We start from the raw sequence: 5,280 nt of genomic DNA, 5'->3' as shown, positions 1-5,280 counted from the left end.
CAACGGGACTCGCCGCGGGCGCTGTGGAGCTCCCACAAGGAAGCTGCCGGCATGTACAAGCTCCCCAGGGGCCCCTCTATCCCCCCACGGGTGCAAAAGGCAGGCACACGCCGCTCATACTCGGAACTGGCTCCCGGCCGCTTTCGGAAGGAGACGCCGACGTGGCCTTGCTCGTGCAACTCCAGGTGGGCTTGAGGCTTCCGAAAATGCCATAAAAAAAAAAAGATTTTTTTATTATGAAGGTAGAAAAATCAGCGGGACCGACCCGCGAGCGAAGCCGACGGGGAGTTCCAGGAGGTCGGCATGAGTTGGCCGCTCCTACCGCTCTTGCCCTCAAACTCCGACGCTGGCGCTGAGGAGCTCGTACACGGCTGCAACCGGGCTGGCACGGCTTCCCCATGGCTCCTCTATCCCCCCCAGGATGCCATAGGCAGGCACACGCCGCTCACACCCGGAGCGGGCACACCGCCGCTGACATGCATCCTTCGCGGACCGGAAGTGCTTGTCAGCCGGCTGGACACAACGGGACTCGCCGCGGGCGCTGTGGAGCTCCCACAAGGAAGCTGCCGGCATGTACAAGCTCCCCAGGGGCCCCTCTATCCCCCCACGGGTGCAAAAGGCAGGCACACGCCGCTCATACTCGGAACTGGCTCCCGGCCGCTTTCGGAAGGAGACGCCGACGTGGCCTTGCTCGTGCAACTCCAGGTGGGCTTGAGGCTTCCGAAAATGCCATAAAAAAAAAAAGATTTTTTTATTATGAAGGTAGAAAAATCAGCGGGACCGACCCGCGAGCGAAGCCGACGGGGAGTTCCAGGAGGTCGGCATGAGTTAGCCGCTCCTACCGCTCTTGCCCTCAAACTCCGACGCTGGCGCTGAGGAGCTCGTACACGGCTGCAACCGGGCTGGCACGGCTTCCCCATGGCTCCTCTATCCCCCCCAGGATGCCATAGGCAGGCACACGCCGCTCACACCCGGAGCGGGCACACCGCCGCTGACATGCATCCTTCGCGGACCGGAAGTGCTTGTCAGCCGGCTGGACACAACGGGACTCGCCGCGGGCGCTGTGGAGCTCCCACAAGGAAGCTGCCGGCATGTACAAGCTCCCCAGGGGCCCCTCTATCCCCCCACGGGTGCAAAAGGCAGGCACACGCCGCTCATACTCGGAACTGGCTCCCGGCCGCTTTCGGAAGGAGACGCCGACGTGGCCTTGCTCGTGCAACTCCAGGTGGGCTTGAGGCTTCCGAAAATGCCATAAAAAAAAAAAGATTTTTTTATTATGAAGGTAGAAAAATCAGCGGGACCGACCCGCGAGCGAAGCCGACGGGGAGTTCCAGGAGGTCGGCATGAGTTGGCCGCTCCTACCGCTCTTGCCCTCAAACTCCGACGCTGGCGCTGAGGAGCTCGTACACGGCTGCAACCGGGCTGGCACGGCTTCCCCATGGCTCCTCTATCCCCCCCAGGATGCCATAGGCAGGCACACGCCGCTCACACCCGGAGCGGGCACACCGCCGCTGACATGCATCCTTCGCGGACCGGAAGTGCTTGTCAGCCGGCTGGACACAACGGGACTCGCCGCGGGCGCTGTGGAGCTCCCACAAGGAAGCTGCCGGCATGTACAAGCTCCCCAGGGGCCCCTCTATCCCCCCACGGGTGCAAAAGGCAGGCACACGCCGCTCATACTCGGAACTGGCTCCCGGCCGCTTTCGGAAGGAGACGCCGACGTGGCCTTGCTCGTGCAACTCCAGGTGGGCTTGAGGCTTCCGAAAATGCCATAAAAAAAAAAAGATTTTTTTATTATGAAGGTAGAAAAATCAGCGGGACCGACCCGCGAGCGAAGCCGACGGGGAGTTCCAGGAGGTCGGCATGAGTTGGCCGCTCCTACCGCTCTTGCCCTGGAAGTCCACAGCGGGCACTGCAGAGCACCTACACGGCTGCCCCCGGTCTTGCACAGCTTCCCCATGGCTCCTGTATCCCCCCCACGGGTGCAGGCACACGCCGCTCATACACTCTGGGGCTGGCTGACAGCCCAGGTGACATGCCACCTCCTAGCCGACCGGAAGTACATGTCAGGCGGCTTGGGACATAGTGGGACCCCCCCCGCTGGCGCTGTGGAGCTCATACACTGTTGCCACCGGGCATGCACAGCTTGCATACGGCTCCTCTGCCCCGGGCTGCAATGGGCAGCACACCCCGCTCATACACTCTGGAGCTGGCTGACAGCAACTGCTGCTGATAATGATGATGACGATAATGTGCAAAGGGTTATCTATCGGCGGACAGTGTCACACTCTGGCCCTGGAACTGTGCCACGGTCTGCCTCTGCTGTTCACTACCGCCTCTGACATTTTTGAACATACCCCACTTTAACTTGATTTTAAATGTTTCACTTTCAAATGTTTCACTTTCAGTAGCAGAAATGGCATTCTTTGACATTTGGGCCTTTTTATTTTCACTGCTGCTTGGTCACCAAATGGATCTCCTTGGATTGAGGCCTAGTCCTCTCCCCACCGCCCTGGAACTCTGCGCAGGCCTACGCTGCCTGCCGTCACACCCCTGGCCCTGGAACTCTGCCCCGGCCTGCCTCTGCTGCTCATTACCGTCTCTGAAATTTCTGAACATACCCCACTTTAACTTGATTTTAAATGTTTCACTTTCAGTATTAAAAGTGTCATTCTTTGGCATTTGGGCCTTTTTATTGTCACTGCTGTTTAGTCACCAAATGGATCTCCTTGGATTTGAGGCCTAGTCCTCTCCCCACCGCCCTGGAACTCTGCCCCGGCCTACGCTGCCTGCCGTGACACCCCTGGCCCTGGAACTCTGCCCCGGCCTGCCTCTGCTGCTCATTACCGTCTCTGACATTTCTGAACATACCCCACTTTAACTTGATTTTAAATGTTTCACTTTCAGTATTAAAAGTGTCATTCTTTGACATTTGGGCCTTTTTATTTTCACTGCTGTTTGGTCACCAAATGGATCTCCTTACCTACCAGCAATCACCCTGGTTCTCTGGCTGGGCATGGGGATGCAAGTTGCTCCCGCTGACCCCCTTCCACCCCACCGGGACCTACCTGCAATCACTCTGGAACTCTGGCTGGGCATAGGGACACAGGTTGGTCCCGCTGCCCCCCCTTCCACCCCACCGGGACCTACCTGCAATCACCCTGGAACTCTGGCTGGGCATGGGGATGCGGTTTGCTCCAGCTGACCCCCTTCCACCCCACCGGGACCTACCTGCAATCACCCTGGAACTCTGGCTGGGCATGGGGATGCAAGTTGCTCCCGCTGACCCCCTTCCACCCCACCGGGACCTACCTGCAATCACTCTGGAACTCTGGCTGGGCATAGGGACACAGGTTGGTCCCGCTGCCCCCCCTTCCACCCCACCGGGACCTACCTGCAATCACCCTGGAACTCTGGCTGGGCATGGGGATGCGGTTTGCTCCCGCTGACCCCCTTCCACCCCACCGGGACCTACCTGCAATCACTCTGGAACTCTGGCTGGGCATAGGGACACAGGTTGGTCCCGCTGCCCCCCCCTTTCACCCCACCGGGACCTACCTGCAATCACCCTGGAACTCTGGCTGGGCATGGGGATGCAAGTTGCTCCCGCTGACCCCCTTCCACCCCACCGGGACCTACCTGCAATCACTCTGGAACTCTGGCTGGGCATAGGGACACAGGTTGGTCCCGCTGCCCCCCCCTTTCACCCCACCGGGACCTAGCTGCAATCACCCTGGAACTCTGGCTGGGCATGGGGATGCGGTTTGCTCCCGCTGACCCCCTTCCACCCCACCGGGACCTACCTGCAATCACTCTGGAACTCTGGCTGGGCATAGGGACACAGGTTGGTCCCGCTGCCCCCCCCTTCCACCCCACCGGGACCTACCTGCAATCACCCTGGAACTCTGGCTGGGCATGGGGATGCGGTTTGCTCCCGCTGACCCCCTTCCACCCCACCGGGACCTACCTGCAATCACTCTGGAACTCTGGCTGGGCATAGGGACACAGGTTGGTCCCGCTGCCCCCCCCTTTCACCCCACCGGGACCTAGCTGCAATCACCCTGGAACTCTGGCTGGGCATGGGGATGCAAGTTGCTCCCGCTGACCCCCTTCCACCCCACCGGGACCTACCTGCAATCACTCTGGAACTCTGGCTGGGCATAGGGACACAGGTTGGTCCCGCTGCCCCCCCCTTCCACCCCACCGGGACCTACCTGCAATCACCCTGGAACTCTGGCTGGGCATGGGGATGCAAGTTGCTCCCGCTGACCCCCTTCCACCCCACCGGGACCTACCTGCAATCACTCTGGAACTCTGGCTGGGCATGGGGATGCGGTTTGCTCCCGCTGACCCCCTTCCACCCCACCGGGACCTACCTGCAATCACTCTGGAACTCTGGCTGGGCATAGGGACACAGGTTGGTCCCGCTGCCCCCCCCTTCCACCCCACCGGGACCTACCTGCAATCACCCTGGAACTCTGGCTGGGCATGGGGATGCAAGTTGCTCCCGCTGACCCCCTTCCTCCCCACCGGGACCTACCTGCAATCACTCTGGAACTCTGGCTGGGCATAGGGACACAGGTTGGTCCCGCTGCCCCCCCTTCCACCCCACCGGGACCTACCTGCAATCACCCTGGAACTCTGGCTGGGCATGGGGATGCGGTTTGCTCCCGCTGACCCCCTTCCACCCCACCGGGACCTACCTGCAATCACTCTGGAACTCTGGCTGGGCATAGGGACACAGGTTGGTCCCGCTGCCCCCCCTTCCACCCCACCGGGACCTACCTGCAATCACCCTGGAACTCTGGCTGGGCATGGGGATGCAAGTTGCTCCCGCTGACCCCCTTCCACCCCACCGGGACCTACCTGCAATCACTCTGGAACTCTGGCTGGGCATAGGGACACAGGTTGGTCCCGCTGCCCCCCCTTCCACCCCACCGGGACCTACCTGCAATCACCCTGGAACTCTGGCTGGGCATGGGGATGCGGTTTGCTCCCGCTGACCCCCTTCCACCCCACCGGGACCTACCTGCAATCACTCTGGAACTCTGGCTGGGCATAGGGACACAGGTTGGTCCCGCTGCCCCCCCTTCCACCCCACCGGGACCTACCTGCAATCACCCTGGAACTCTGGCTGGGCATGGGGATGCGGTTTGCTCCCGCTGACCCCCTTCCACCCCACCGGGACCTACCTGCAATCACTCTGGAACTCTGGCTGGGCATAGGGACACAGGTTGGTCCCGCTGCCCCCCCTTCCACCCCACCGGGACCTACCTGCAA

The sequence above is a fragment of the Rhinoderma darwinii genome, unplaced genomic scaffold (assembly GCF_050947455.1).
Source record: "Rhinoderma darwinii isolate aRhiDar2 unplaced genomic scaffold, aRhiDar2.hap1 Scaffold_655, whole genome shotgun sequence".
In the NCBI taxonomy this organism is placed as follows: domain Eukaryota; kingdom Metazoa; phylum Chordata; class Amphibia; order Anura; family Rhinodermatidae; genus Rhinoderma; species Rhinoderma darwinii.
The sequence above is the reverse complement of the archived record's forward strand: the minus strand, read 5'-3'. Positions refer to the sequence as shown.